A 17548-nucleotide genomic window follows, 5' to 3' on the forward strand; every position below is an offset into this window, starting at 1 on the left:
CTAAATGAGTATTGTCTGGAGCTCCTTTATAGGTTACCTTGTTAAGGAGATCCACTTTACATAAGTCATCTTCAATAATTTTAAAACTTCTGTGGTGGTGCTATTGCCAAGAAAGAAAAGTCCATAAAAGTTCAAAGAAAAGCTACCCGCTACGAGGTGTCTAACCAACCATAACCAGCCCACATCCATAATTCAGATAAATTAAAACATAGGGAACCATCTCCATGGAAGCATAATTGAATACACGCACACATATGGGCGCCCAGCCGCCTCTTCTTTTCTTGGCAACTTCTGCCTAAGAGGAGAATCTGAAATTGATTTTAGCATTAGATTTTGAATTTTTTTCTAGGATCGGGGCTGTTAGGCTGGTCGTTTATCATGAATATTTTTGTCATGGTATTCATGGGAATAAGTTAACTAGCTAAGTTAGAAAATAAAAATCAATCTAACAGAGGGACTTTCGATCACAAACATCCAGAAAAAAAAAATGAAAACTAAAGCTAAATTGCTATCATGGGAATCTTGCCAGACTAAAGGTCCAAATCCAGCCACCATCAGCTCATGATCAGCCATAAGTAGAACCAATTGTAATAGCCCAAGAACTCATCTTTAAGACCGGCCAGAAAGTATTATTAGTTTAGTTTTTTTGATCTTGTGTACATATCTAAGATCTATTAGTGATGACCTGTGTGGAACTAAATGTATGCCGACACAGGTTCTCATATGAATTCTTACCTATTATATTCATGTTTGATAGCGAAGGAAATGAATATGTTATCTTTTATCACTTTTAAGATAACATACTGTGCCATGAGAGTCAAAAATATGTTGATATTGTGTCTCAAGATGATACACAATCTCGTAATTGACCGAGTCAATATTTTTTATTCTACACCCTAGTTCTTAGCTAAAAGGAATCTACTTAAATATATGACAGTGATGCGAATTTCGCTTTACACGCCAAGCTTTGCCATTGGATTCCTGTAAAGGTGAGGAACAAAGAAATCTTAGGGTCAATGCAATCAAGCCACTACCATGGTCCTGTTCATAATCCTGTATCCTGTTCAATAAATGCCCAAAACCAAAATTAGTGATTGTTCACAGATTTTATTACTATTATTGTTATGAATTTTGTAGAAACAACACCTGGCCTTGAAATTTTTTTTTTTAAGTTATTTTTAGTCATTGCTGGGAGCAATCTGGATTGGATGCTTTTACGCACCTTCATGATCACCAGCTAGTTGAGGTTGTACCATGTTATTGCAGGCAAAGACATAGTAATTAAGTCTAAAATGGAACAAACATATTAACTTTAAAAGGTAAAAAACAATAATTGTCTGTAAAATTTTTCATATTACTATTTTGGATAATAAATACAAGCTGAATTCTTGTTAGTTAAATGAAATAGTGATTACCGATTTAAGCCCTTTGCATGCTAGAAAAGGATACCATGCCTTGTTTGGACACATATCCGCATATCAGTGTGAAACCTCCTTGAGGGGTCCTACATATGCGCAGGGAAAAAATTGAAAAGGGAAGGTAAAGAAATTAAATTGCAGGGTTCATCAATTTAATATACAATTGTCTTTTCAAAATATTAGAAGTCACAATTTTAGATGGCAATTTATATTCCAACATCTTAGGAAATATAAGGATTGCTAACATTTCTTACCCCTACCTCTTGATCATCTTATCACTTCCTCTCTCAGTTTGAAGATATCATACAATCTAGTACTCAGCATTGGAAAAGGCCAGAAAGATAGATTTAGAAGATACAGGTATCCAAAATGGACAACAAAATCAATGTCAATACTCATTGCTTAAAAGAAATAAATCCATTAATAAGGTCAGCTCTATATCTAATGCCAGACAGCACGTTTTCATTAAAGATGTTTTAGGATCAAGGTTGTACCAGCAATCAAAATAGAAAAAGAGACTGTTGCCATCTTGAAAGTGAAGTAGTTTACTCTTATAAAATCCTTCGTCTGGAGTTCTATGATTAAAACTTGAGAGCTTTGCTTCCTCTAATATTTGAATTGGATAATTTTTGATTATTTATTTGAAATAATTGCTATGCGAGCTACATCATCATTCTTGGAAAATTAAAATAAAAAAGTCAAGTGGTTGAATAAAACTGCCTTCACTTTTACGTCTCAGCATGAGGTGCCATTTCCATATATTCTCACAAAAAGACATCATCATATAGATACGTATAACCAATTGATTTGTGGGCCTGCTAGGATCGTGAAAAGAGATATCATACCGCTTGTTTCTAGATTGTGAAGAGTCTTAGAACTATTTTTTTCTAGTGCAAGAATCTTAGAACTCTTTAACGATTTGCTTTCTTTTCTTCCGATCAAACTTTTGCTCAGCAGAAGCTTCCGAGAATCCTAATACGTGAGAGCGCTTCCTAATATGATTTCCATTATCTTAAAAAAATGAGAGGTTTTAATCAAAACTTTGGAAATATACTCTTAGAACAATCAATGATAGTACAACAAGTTAACTTGCAGAGTTGATATATTTACCTGTTTATCGCTTGTTTTATTAAAGAAGTTCTTGACCAAAGGATTTAAATATTATCACTTCTCAAAATAAAGACACTTAAATATTAGAAAACAGATATCTCAAAATAAATGGATCAATTAATAGTCTAAAAATAGGGAAAGAACATGATAACTTAGGATGCGTTTGGTTACATTTTTTGATTTTTAAAAAATATTTTTTTATTTTTTTTTATTTTTGCTATTAAGAAAAAATAAAAAAGTAAAAAATATGTTTGGTAACTATGTTACTATAAAGCAAGAAATAACATTTGGGGACGGTAGGTGAAGAGCTCGACGAGAAAGAAGGGTTCAGGAAAGGAGGGAGAAGGGGATGGAGAGGTGAAGAGCTCGACGTGAGAGAAGGGTTCGGGCTCTTTACTTTTTGTTTGATGTTTTAGATGTGTGGAAGTAAAAAAATCAGAAAAGCAAATTTTGAAAAGCAAAAAATTTTTGCTTTGCATATAAAGTAATAATTTTTATTTTTTTGAATTTTATTTTTTACTTTTCATGATGTTACCAAACGTTGCTTTTTGATTTTTACTTTTTAAAAATTAGAAAGCAAAAAAATACTTTTTAAATGATGAACCAAATGCATCCTTAGTGGATTAGTTCATGTTTTATTTTATTTTCCTTCTCTAGTGAGTTTTTGTAATGTCGTGTAACAATTCAGGAAATGATTGATCTTATGGATGTCCTTTCAGATGGTTTTCTTATTCTATATTTAGTTTTAGGGATAAAAGTGGGTTGAATAAAATCTAACCATATCGAATTCGAAATTGACCCTAATCAAATTTGGATAGAAACATTCCTATCCAATCAAGTCTATATATTGATTAAAATATAATGATTAAAAAAAATGTAGAAAAGAGATGTAAGCTTTTTCTTGAATAGATTTGAATATTTGGATACATCGATATTATTCATCCATTCTCTTATACACGGATGCCCATCGGAGAGGTTTCTTAAGATATTCAACCCATCCAAAATCCTATTAGGATCCATTTAGCGAAATCCTATAGGGTTTGGGCTAGGTTTGCAATTTAAAATTAAAACTTGTAAGTGTTTAGATCTGCACCTCAAGTACTTGCTATGCAAACCTGATAACATATAATATATATATATATATATATATATATATATATATATAATAAAATTTTGTAAAATGTATATATTATGAGGGGATTTTTGAATCCTAGACCTCAAAGAGATCTAAACTCTACTTTTTCCACAAAGCTACGGAACTCATTTATATTTTAGTTATTTGCCAAATTATTGTCTGACCCAAATATCTCAATCTGACGCATTAATCAAGCAGATTCTAGTGTCCAACAGATTTACCATTTTTTGATGCAACAAATCTAAAACTTTTTAGATAAATTTTTAATCAGATTTGGAATGGGTTTGGATTGTAGAATTTTAAATAGATTCTAATATGGATAGAGCAAATTTTATAGATACCCTTTCTATTGCCATTTCTTCTCCTATAAGGCATTTCTTATCATTAGCTAAAGGTTCCATATTACCATCCCATTCCACCTTTCTAAAAGACACGGTATACAACTTTCAGTTGTCTTTCCATCTTTCTACTCAAAAGACCACTAAGGTTGCATTTGATAGCTGGCAATCTATCCAGATTGCAGGTAATTTAATGTGGTAATTTGGATTACTGTATTTGGTATGCTTTTTGAGTGGTAATCCAGATTATCATGGCAATCCAAATTTCCTCATGGGAGGTAATCTAACTTGCCTTGGGGAGGGATGGCTATCTAGATTACTACTTCTTTGACAATATTATAATAAAAATTTTGGATAAAATTATCTCTCAAAAAAATCATAAAAAATCTATTGCCCAACCTTCCCCCTTCTCCCCCACTCCTCTCCACGTGTGCCCCCGACCTACGGCTCCTCCATCTCCTTTTACGTGCCCATGGCTCCTCTGCCCTTATCCCCTACCACCCCCCCATGGCTCCTTCACACCCGTGCCCACCACCCCCATGGCTCCACATACGCCCGTTCCCTTTCCACCCCCCCAGTGCCCGTAGTTCCCTATACCCTCTAGCCTGCCACTTCCCCGCACTACCACCATCTCACACCACTCCAGTTACTTCTTATCCGAGAAAAAGAAGAGCATTTGAACAAAACTATTAGAAATATTTTAAAAAATTGATTTCACATTACCTTTAATCTGATTGTCATACCAAATATGTCAATCAAGATTTTCAGTAATTTTATTATAACATTACATGTGTATACCAAATACAGTAATCAATATTATTGATAATTTAGTGGTGTCAATCTATCCTGAAGGTAATCCACATTATCTTTCAAACTTGTCTGACGATGCACCAAATGTAATCTAAAACTTCAAAGAAGCCAAAACATCTATTCTCATGTTGATCACCTTACATTGACCTTTTTCTTACTATCAAGATGTATATGGAGACCTTGTGCACATATTTTTCTTCTCCTATCAATTCCCAAGTTTGTGCTTGTATATTGATGACTTCCAGGAAATAGGAATGTACATAATAAAAAGTAATGCACGTTTGGAAGACCTAGAGAAGTCTAGAAGGACCAAGGCTATCAAGAAAAATGCCTAGGAAGGAAAAATCTAGAAGGAAAATTTATTACAATTCTTGGAACTTTGTAAAGTTGGTGGAAAACTTTATCATAACTAAAGTTGGTGGAAGGCTCTATAGCAACTAAACATGGTTTGACACAACCATAAATAGGCTTGAAGTGTACCATGAAAGACAAAAAAAAAAAAAAAAAGAGGGAAGAAGCCAAAGCTCTAAGCCTAGAAAGTCTTGTACACTCTTTTAACTAATAACAATTCTTCCCTTCCAAATTCTCAAACTTTCACATTTACAACCCTTTCAATTCCTACATATTTTCTAACCATAAAATCATTATTCCAACTATCATTTTTCCTCTACTATTTTAATCTATATTCTAAACTATTTCACCTAAAAACTAACAGTAGTATCAGAGCTCAGATTGGTTAGCGGGTATATATCATGGCTAGCTCCCTATCATCTCAATCTTCTATGTCTATGCCAGTTCTTATTTTTTCTTGGAACAACTATGAGTTTTAGAGTACTAGAATGAGGATATTTTCTTGTCCCAAGATTTATGGGATATTATTGTCAAAGGTTTTACAGCCATAGAAAATATCTCCATCATGTCTGCAGTGGAGCAGGCAAAATAAAAGAAAAGCAAGCAGAAGGAAATGCAAGCAATATTCATAATTCAACAGTCATTGGTTGATGGTACTTTTTCAAGAGTTATTAGGGCAGCAAGTGCTAAGCAAGTATGGGATATACTACAAGAGAAGTTTCAAAAAAGTGCAAAGGGATGCACTATAAAACTTCAAACTTTGAGAAAAAAATTAGAGAATATAAACATAAAAAATTCTGAAACTACTAAAAATTACTATAGAAGATTAAAAGAAGTAGTAAATCAAATGAGAGCATATGGGGAGAATATGACTGATAAAAAGATTGTAGAAAAATATTGGTGAATGTTATCAAAAAGTATGACTCAATTGCAGTTGCTATAGAAGAATCAAAAAATTTAACAACCCTGTCAGTAATTGGATTAATTGGCTCCCAGGAAACTCATAAACAGAGGCTAAATAGATGCAATGAAGGTTCATTAAAGAGCGCCTCTTAGACTAAACTTAATATAAAGTATTAGAATTCTAGAATTAATGTGGAAAAGATGTAGGAGAATTCTAGAAAGGAAGTTTCAAAAAAGGAGAAAATTCAAGAGAAAAAAATAATCAAAAAGAAAAAAATATTCTTCCTATGGAATATATAGGAAGACAAGTCACTTGAAGACAGATTGCTAGTATATATCATGGAAAGCCAAAATGTTGCTCTTGTGAAAGATTTAGTAACATGGAAAAGGATTGTTGACAAAGGAGAAGTCATCAAGCCAACTTCTTGGAACAAAAAGAGGTCAATGAATAATTATTCCACAACTATCATACTGTTGAAGTTGCTAAAATTGAAGCATGCTTATAGATAGTATATATGGCAATCATATGATAGGCGACAAAAGTATTTTCACTAATCTAGACACTTCTATTAAGTCAAAAATCGGGCTTGGAAACAGCGTAAAAGTTGAAGCAAAAGGAAGAGGAACTATTGCAGTACAAACCAATCAAAGTACAAAGTTTACTAATGATGTTCTACTCATTCTTAGTCTATAATAAAATTTATTAAGTATTGGCCAGATGATACAAAAGAAATATTTCCTACTCTTTAGGTAAAATTTCTGCATGATTTATGATAAAAATGATAGCAAAAAAAAATTACTATCATAAGAATGGAGTACAATACCTTTCCCATTCAATAGTGTTATGCTATAGACACAACCATGAAAGTATAATTAGATGATTCATGGTTGTGGCATCGAAGATTTGGTCATTATAATTATCAGGCATTGAAAATCCTCCAACAGAAAAATATGATGTGTGACTTTCCAAGTATAAAAGGGATAGATAAAATTTACGAAGGATGTTTTACTCAGAAAACAACTATGATAGTTATTTCCTTCTAAAGGAGCATAGAGAGCTAAACATATTTTGGAGCTAGTGTATATAGACGTCTGTGGACCGATGAGGACACCATCACTCCATCAAAACAAGTACTTTGTTGTCTTTGTTGGTGATTATACTCGAAGGATATAGATTTATTTTATGCATTAAAAAAATCAAAAGTATTTCATATCTTCAAGAAATTCAAAAACTTTATTGAGGCAAAAAGTAGCCAACATATAAAGATACTAAGAAACAATGGAGGCAAAGAATGCAGCTCAAAAAAATTTGACAAGTTTTGTAAAGATGAAGGTATAGAATATCAACTCACAACTGGATACGTTCCCAAACAAAATGGTGTCTTTGAAAGAAAAATTAGAATCATAATAGAGATCACACGCTCAATGCTGAAGGAGAAAGGGCTTTCGAACATATTTTATGTAGAAGGTATGCACACTACAGTCTATATTCTTAACAGATATCCAACTAAAGTAATGCCAAACAAAACTCCAGTTGAACCTTGGTCTAGATGGAAATCATGACCAAAACATCTTGGAGTCTTCAGCTACGTATGTTATGTTCATATTCTAGATGAGAAGAGAAGCAAGTTAGATGATAAAATTAAACATCGGATATTCATCGACTAGAGCACAGAGTTGAAAGGCTATCATGTATACAACTTAAGAACAAAAAAGCTCATGATTAGCCAAGATGTGAAGTTTGATGAAAATGCTATACGAAATTGGAATGAAGATAAAGTTGAAAAAAGAATGATCACTTTCAATGAGACAAGAAATGACGAGTCAAGTTAGCAATCAACTCCTACAAGTTTTACATCAACACCACCATCAACACCAAGCTCATCCTCAAGATTTGAAGAATCATCGTTGGAGTCACCATCAAAGAAGATAATATTGCTTGCTGATATATACTAGACATAGAATTTCATGGTAGTATAACCAAATAGCTATGAAGCTGCAGTAAAAGAAGTCAGGGTGAAAGCCATGGAAGAAGAAATTAAAATGATTGAAAAAAATGAGATTTGGGTGCTTATGGAACAACCTCAAGAAAAACAAGTAATTAGAGTCAAATAGGTTTATAAAACAAATTAAGCTTAACTTTGATGGTTTTATACAAAAATATAAAGCAAAATTGGCGGCAAAAGATTATTCACAATAGTCAGAGATCAACTACAATGAAATATTTGCTCTAGTAGCTTAACCATCATAAAAAAATAGAGTATTAGCAATAGCTAACTGCCGTCGTTAATAGCCATTTTGCTGTCGTTAATATTATTAGCGATGGTATGCCATCGCTAAAAATCTGAAGAAAATAATCTCATTGCTAATTACCATTATTAGTGATGGTAAATTCACCATCACTAATAATGGTAATTAGCGATGATATTAGCAATAAAAAATTATCACTAATAATTATCATTTTTTTCTTAATTAAAGGTTACAAAACTATTACTGATGGCCATTTCATCGCTACTACCGCTAATAGTTTTTTAATTTTTTAATAAAAATTTTAAAAAATTATTAGTAATGGTAGATACCGTCGCTAATAGTTTTTAATTTTTTTTATAAAAAAATTATAATTAAATATTTTAAAATCTATTTTAATCATATTAACAAGCAATAATATTCTTTAAAATTTGTTATAAATAAAATAATAATTATTTAATATAATTATAAATATAAAATTAATTATATTATATTAAAAATATAAATTTTATAATTTTATAAATTTATACTGCTTACAAGTATCAAAATTACATATATATCAAAAAAAAATTATGTAAGATCCTCCTCATCCACCTTCTGCTCCTGTACATGCATCCTCTCCAACAGCTGGTGGATGAGAGCCGGATGTCTCAGCATCCTATAATGAAGAAAAATAAAATATTATTAATAAGTTTCGATACGAAAGTATATATGTCGATACAGAGATATATATTTTGATATACTACTTCAATTCTCAAATAGATTATTCCTACATATTTCATTCGATGATACGGAGCTATAGACACATCTGATCCATCGTTTGAATAGCTAGATTAAATTTTTACCCCCTATATCTCCTTTTCGAACTTAAATTTAAATATGTGAAGCTTCTAAAAATAAAAATTTAAAATAAGTAAAAAAATTATTAATAGACTTACCCGCTGTGATGCTGTAACAATGAGCCTAGCTGATCGCACAAATATGAATTCCGGAGAATCTTAATGACCGTATTGCGAGCGGCATCATAAAAGCTCTGAAGTCGCTGACTCTAAAACCTCTGCATGACTCCTTCACATATGTATCAGCCCACACCTGGATCTTCATATATGCCTCTCGATCGGGGGCTCAGGGAGGCAGGAGGCGGTCGAGGACTCAAAGAAGTAGGATTCGATGTTGGAGGCTCAGAGAAGTAGGATCCGACGGTCGGAGGCTTAGGGAGGCGGGATCCGACGGCAGAGAAGAGGGAGACTGGAGGTGGGGTAAAGAGAGGGGTGGCAGGGGAACCGGAGGTGGAGGAAAGAAGGAAGAAGAGAGAAAGTGAAAAGTCGAAATTGGATAAAGGATGAAATAGGGATAGTATTAGCAACGACAAAACATCGTCTCTCATAAAATTTTTCGTTGTTACTAAGGTTATGGTCAAATTAAAAAAAAATACTAGTTATTAGCAACGGCATACACTCCGTCGCTAACGCCATCGCTAATAAATTATTAGCGATAGCTTTTTCATTACTAATAATAAATTAAGCCATTGCTAATAATTTGTCAACTTTTAGCGACCGAAAGATTTTTAATCATAATATTCTATCAGTGAATAGCACTATTAGTGACGGCTTTTTTGCCGTTACTAATAGCCATCGCTAATACATGAATTTTTTATGATGAACTTGATACAATTCGAGCCTTAATTGCCTTAATAGTGCTAAAATATTGGAAAATTCACCAACTTGATGTGAAGTTTGCATTTTTGAATGTCTTTCTTGTAGAAAAAAATCTATGTTGAGCAACTACAAAAATTTATGATAAAAGAAAAAGAAGATCAAATACTAAAATTGAAGAAAGCTTTGTACGGACTCAAAACACTATACATCAAGATCCAAGATAATTTTGACATGCTTATTGTTTCTTTGTATGCAGATGATTTAACCTTCACAAGAAATAGTGAGAAGATGTTTCAAGAATTCAAAGAAGATATGATTAAGATCTTTGAGACAACAGACTTGGGGTTGATATTTTATTTTCTTGATATTGAGATAAGCCAAGAAAGGAATATTTATATCATAAAAGAAATACACAGAAAGCCTCCTAAAGAAATTCAAAATGGATCGGTGCGAACCAGTTGCTACACCATTTATAACTAATGAAAGACTACAAAAAGAGGATGGATCCAAGAAGGTGGATGCTTCAGTCTATAGGAGCTTAGCCGAAAGTTTACTCTATCTTATAGATGCTTGGCTTGACATAATACATGCTACAAGTCTATTATCAAGGTTTATGCAAAGTCCAAGCTAAGTGCACTATAGAGCTACAAAAAGAGTGCTTTGATATGTAGAAGGAGCTAAAGATTACGACAGCCAATAGCCAACTTAAGATTAATTGGATATATAAATGGTGATTGGGTAGGTTCTATCGATGATATGAAGAGTACTACAGGTTATGCTTTCTCGCTTTATTCTGGAGTTTTCTCTTGGACATCGAAAAAGCAAGATTAGTGTGATCATCATCAGAGTAGAGTATGTAGTAGCTACAGGAGCAACAAGTCAAGCCATATGGCTTCAAAGAATTGTTGAAAATATAGATGAGCAACAAGAAGAAGCTATTAAGATTCCATAGGATCATAAATTAGCAATCGCAATGATAAAGAATAATCCTATATTCCACACAACAGGACTAAGCATATTACGATTAAAATATCACTTCTTATGAGAAGCAACATCTAATGGAGAGATTGAGTTCGACTATTGTAAGAAAGAAAATCAGTTAGTAGACATTTTTACCAAGGCACTATCACAAATTAAGTATGAACTATTTCAAAGTATGCTTGATGTGATACAAATGTATATTAAGGAGGAGTGTTAAAAAGTAATGCACATTTGGAAGACCTAAAGAAGTCCTTCTCGGAAGGAAAAATCTGGAAGTAAAATTTATTACAATTCTTAGAACTTGTAAAGTTGGTAGAAACTCTAGAATAATTAAAGTCGGTGGGAGACTCTAGAGCAACTAAAAATGATTTGACATAACTATAAATAGACTTGAAGTGTACCATGGAAGGCAATCAAAAAACCAAAAAATTAACCCAAAGCTCTGGACCTACAAAGCCTTGTACTCTCTTTCAACTAATAACAATTCTTCCTTCCAAATTCCCAAATGTCCATGTGAACAACCCTTTCAATTCCTACATATTTTCTAACCATAAAATCATTATTCCAACTATCATTTTCTCTCTACTATTTTAATCTATCATCTCAACTATTTCCATCCAAAAACTAATAGTATACCAAGGAAACTTCACATAGCATGCACGGTTAACTTTTGTAATGAGTTGGCTGAAGGAGTTACTGCTATACAGTTAAGCTATTATATTAGAATTCAAAGGAAATACTACGTAGACCTGCGTCTTAGCACATTTACTTGGAGATAATCCTCGTCTTCCTCTTCTTTTTTACTCTTTTATTTTTCTTTCGGAGATAACAGACCAATTTTGACTTATTATCGATCTATCCAGAAAGAAATATTAGAGTTGCTCCAGATTTAAAAGCCTAACCTAAGATTTTTTTCTCTCTCTCTCTCTCTCTTTTTTTTTTTTTGCAGCAATTTTCAGATCCTCCACATGAAGTGAAGCAAGGCATCAGTGCTTTGGTTGCCTTCTAACCTAAGACACCATAGGAAGGGGATAAGGTGGAACCATGCTCGACAGGAGAGGAATCACCAGTCATCACCTGAGGGAGAATCCGATAATTTGGTTTCTTAGGCATCAATTATTGAAAATGTGGACCTCACCGGCCTCCACTGCAATGAAACCACGTGTCACGTTATTTGTTCGCATCTCAGTCGAGTGGAGTGGCATGTATTGCCCATTTAGCTCGTTGTCGGTCTATAAATATAGCCAACCTACTTGCTAGTTACTCCCGTGGTGAACAAATTTCTGATCTCGTTGCAGTAGCTAGCTGTATCCTCCGACGACCATGGTCCTTTATGCTCCAGCTGCTTCCTGTATGACTGAAAAAGAATTCATGAACTGGCTCCAAAAAGTCGACATCAATGGAGATGGTCGCATCAGTGGGAAAGAGCTGAAAGAAGCACTCCATGTTCTTGGATTAAGTTGGGCGACAGTGAAGTCATGGTGGGCTATGCATAAGAACGATGTCAACCATAACCATTATATCGATGGTGATTTGGAGATGAAGAAGCTGACCCAGTATGCAGCGAAGCACTGGGGTGTCGTCGCCAGGGCATGATGGCATGCATGCATTTGCCACCACTCAAAGTCTACCATCTCTGTCTTTACGTTCACTCTATATATATGTCCTCCTATATTATATAACTAGAACTTGTATCTTATATGTGCTGCTTTTCTTGTGGTTAGATGAGCTCCGGTGTGTGTCTCTTTTCTTCAAACTCTATGTCAATTTGGTTTCTTTTCTTCCGTTCAAGCTTGTGATCGGCTTTAGCTTTTGAGCATCTTAATATTTGTGAGCTATTCCGAAAATTATTTCCATTGTCTTAAAAAAAAAACGAGGTTTTAATAAGAGATTTGAAAACTATATGCTCTCCGAACAATTGGTGATATTCCAAGATGTTAATTTGCAGCTTGGATAATTACATTTACTTATTTATCTCTTGTTTTTTGAGGAAGTTCTTGACAAAAGAACTTAGATATTCTCACTTCACAGAACAAAAAAGATGAAGATTATAAAAATGAAATTTCTCAAAATAAATGGATCAATAAACAGTCTAAAAATATGGACAGGACAGGATAATTCAGTGTGTCGGTTCATGTTTTGTCTTTTCTTCCATCTCCAGTTTTAATTACAGCGATTTGTAATATTTAACATCACATTGTTGATAAGCATATAAATGATATCCAAAAAAATTGAATAGGCCAGACATATAAGAAAAGGTTATACTCATTTTATTTCTAATAAAATATAGATTGATCTTTCCCACTATTTTATTAAAAAAGAAAGTATAAGCAAAGGAATGGATAGCGAAGTTGAAAAGCACAAATCAGATATAAAACAGAGTTTCAGAACAATAAAGCTGGGAATAAGGTTAAAGGGAAATTCTCCTCTCCAGTTTATTTATTTATTTATTTTACTTTTTACATTCTAGTCTCAATTGTTTCTCCTTTATATATATTCTAATTATTGATATCTCCGCTAGCCAAAAAAGCTCAATGAAGCATTTTTGTGGTCCACAATTTAAGAAGAATCGGAACTGCCGGTGGGGCTTCATCCACACTCATAGGAGGCACATTTATCGTTGCTGGCCAAAGATTCCTAGTTCCCATCACCTCCATGTTTCCAAAAAAAAAAAAAAAAAAAAACCTGCAACTTTCGGTTTTCATCGTTAGATGCATCTTTCTTTTTAAAAAAGTAGTTATTTTTAACACCTGGTCCTCCTTTGACCTGTGTGTAATGATAACGGTCTGTGCACCAGTTTCTTAATTGCCGGTCCTTCCCCCATCCATTATTACCATACCAAACGTGAATTCCCTTCAGAGGGACCGAGAAATTGCAGCTGGTGGACTTTGGTGCTTCGGTTATTAATTGGTCAAACATGTGTATTCTACTCAATTAACACTGCTATTTTCTGATTTTTTTTTCTCTGGTCAAAATTACTTCCCATAAGTCTGTGAGAGTACATTGACTTCTATTTCACATAAAGAACATAAATAGGGCAAAAAGCATTATAATTCCAAGTATAATGCGATAAATGAATTGACTAAGAGAGTTTGCTTAAGCTACAATTAGAACTTAGAAGAAATGATGCTGCACTTCTGTCACACCCCAAATCTAATATTCGGATCGGATACGTGATGGCCGCACACTTCTTAGATCAAGCCTTAAAGAATATGCAAGGTCAAAACTATTTCATTACAACCTCAACATCCATAATATCTAATTTCAATAATAATTAGTAAAATTTATATAATTAGAATTAAATTTTTTCAATCCTCTGATCAGGCATCATGACACTATCTGTACATCTGCTCACCCGCAAATCCAAACCATAGCCAACCATGAGCATCCTGTAACTTTGAGAAGAAAAAGAAAAATGAAGAGGTGTGAGCTTCACAGCCCAGTAAGAATTTTCATATCACACCAATATATTAATATAATCTGAAAATAAAGATAAACAATAAAATACGAAATCTTATGTTCAATATCCAGAATACTGCAAACATCCATAAATTATCTATCTTATCAAAAGAGATGCATCATCGTATATTAATGGGTGAAATATTTTTGTTCAGGATTAGTTTCATGTATTATCTTCTATTTCTCTTTTCATAATCACATAATCTTTAATCTGTTCTTTCTGACTTTCGACTAACCAAGTCTATACCTCAATCTCCATTCAATCAAATTTTTACTCAAAAGCCTTTCAAGACTGTCTCAAGATGAGCTCCTGACCGGCTGTCCCACGTATGAAAGCCCCTGAGAAGCTGTTTCAAGCATAAGCTCCTAGCAGGTTATCCCAGGCATGAGCTCCTGACCGGCTGATCCACTCATAAGCCAATGGGAGCTATCCCAGGCATAAGCTCCTGACGGACTGTTTGACATGACAAGACTAGTCTATATCATATCTCTCTTTTTCATTAAATCATTATGTGTTGATTTCATCAAATCAATTTCAATTTATATTATGATCAATTTAGATATGTCATATCCATATAATCATGCCATCAATCTCTGATACATATATATTGACATAACAAACTCATGCTCAAAATCAAATAACAGTATCTCAGATATAATAAATTCATCGATCTCAAATTCGACGATGCAAAATCAATGATGCAAGAGCAACAGTAAAATAATACATATATAATGGTGATCATGTACAGGGATTCTTACCTTTATCAGTGACTGTCCAAATACAAAAAATCAATGTTCTTCTTTGATTTATGAATTTCTCTAACAAGATATTCCACTATAAGACTTTTAGAGAGAGAAAATTCATGAAGAGAGAGAAAATTCTAGAGAGGAAAAGTAGAGAGAAAGAGTGGAGAGAAAATCTTCATATCCTTTAGATAAAGCAATCATGATCGAGATCATCAGCGATTATATCAGAGTGACTCAATATGGATTAACTATGATCGATGTTATAAATTTCGAATAAGGACCGGATCGGAATTCAATCTACTGCACGAATTTCGAAGCAATCTTAGATCATCATATTTTCATCTCAAATTTATCTTAGGATCTGTGATGCAATCAAAGAGAGAGAATGACCCTACAGAGACAAAATCCATAAAGAGAGAGAAAAAGTCTAGAGAGAGAATTTAGAGAGAGAAATTGGAGAGAAAAAGATAGAGAGAGGAGAGAGAGGAGAGAGAGAAAATTCTCTTATTCTTTTTTTTCCTTCTTTTTCTTTTCTTTTCTTTTCTTCCTCTTCCTTGGCCGAACAGGGGACGGACTGGGGGGAGGCTCGGTGGCTCGGCTCTAGCGAAGGGTGGTGGCGTGGCTGGATGTCAAACAGTAGGTGGAGGCGACGGAGCAAGGGATGGCCGGCGGCAAGGTTCGACTGGTGAGAAATCAAGAAGAGATCGAAAAAACAGGGGACCGCCGCTTTTTCTTTTGTTTTCTGGTCATTAACCAATCACCGACGGCCAAGACCCTTAGGGAAGAGGGAAAGAGAGATGAGGATCCTATCTTAGGGATGAGACACCGCAAACGACGGTGCTGGTGGCCGAAAAAGAAGAGAAAGGTGGTCCGGTCGAACAGGAGTTCATCCTTTTCATGGGTTTTTCGACGATCTCGACAGTCGGTGAGGGTCTAAAGCCATGAGGAGAAAGGAAAGAGGGAGAAGAAGAAAAATTGAAGCCTTATCTGAGCTTCGGTGGCCTCTTCGACCTCCAATTTCCGACGAACACGAGAAGAAGATGCTGCGGCTTCCATAGAGAAAAGAGGAGGAATCGAGCTCAACGATCGTCGTAGAGGCTTGTTTATAGAGGGTCCTAGAGCTTCAATAGTCCTAGGACTCTTTTCCGTTCGGGATTCATCGGAAAAGAAGACTCCCATCGGGAGTCTTCTTCGCATTTTCTGTATTTTTTTTTGTATGGGCTTTGGGCTTTTATATGAGCTTGGTCCAAAGCCCAAAAGGACCGAGTGTCACAACTTCCTTCTCAATACGTCTCCGGCTAATGGCTACCATCTCAATGATAGATATTAAAAGTTTGACTTATTATTATTATTGTTGTTGTTGTAGTTATTATTATTGACTGTTTATAATTGCCTAAATGTTAGATTTGCTTAGCATCTGAAAGTTTAGCTTAAGGTTTGTGATGGCATTTTGAGTTCTAGAATGACCCTTGGTAGCCACCAAATTTTTTTTCCCTTTTTCTTTTTTTGAGGAATAGCGTTGGGCAAGCCCATCAAGAAGCTACCAATTTAAATTCCAATATTATTGCCGACGTGGGCCTCACTCTCCCCCAACTCGATGCCAGGTATCTCCTGCTTAATTGATCCGTCTACTAGTCAAGCGACCGTTGCAGAATGAACATTACTGTAGTTTATTAATTCATCGCTACAGATCTCTCGTCTTTGGCCTATAAATAGATTTAATATATATTGCCAGTCTTCAATCCCGTACGTAGCCATTAAATCCCTCGTCTCCTTGCAGTTGTAGTATCGTGAGTTCTAGTAATTCTTAAACCACCATGGGACTTAAATGTCATAATCCGCACGCTCGCAGCCATGCATCCGGCTGTCAAAATTAAATATGTTTAAGCAGCTTCTAATGAAGTATGTTTAAGGTTGTGACGTACGTCAACTTTCTTATCCTTTTGTTTAAATATATGAACTGGGGTTTGCTAGCTTATAATAACTTGACTTCGCTTTTTATTTTTGAAAAAAATATTTGTTTTATTTTTCTTTTTTTGGGGTGTTGGTGGGATCTTTCTTTTTTTTTTCTTTTTCTTTTTTTTTTCTTTTTTTTTGTGGTGGTGTGGGGTGTGATGCCCTTCTGACCTTTCTTTTGGTGGACAAGTGAAGAGCACGCGGAAGAAGGTGGGCACAGAAGCTTTTTTTTTTTTGTTTAATGGAAGGTGGACACAGAAGCTACCATCTCCCAAAAGCATTAAAGCAAGCAAAATGATTTCTTACCTGGCATAGAAGCGACCAGGGTAGACGTCGGAAAAACCGCTTGACACCATCAGTAAGGGTTAATGCTTGGAGACGGGGAAAAAAAAAAAGGAAAAATAGAGAAAAAAAAAATGGGAGACACAAAGTAGA

Source organism: Elaeis guineensis, chromosome 15 (assembly GCF_000442705.2).
Source record: "Elaeis guineensis isolate ETL-2024a chromosome 15, EG11, whole genome shotgun sequence".
In the NCBI taxonomy this organism is placed as follows: domain Eukaryota; kingdom Viridiplantae; phylum Streptophyta; class Magnoliopsida; order Arecales; family Arecaceae; genus Elaeis; species Elaeis guineensis.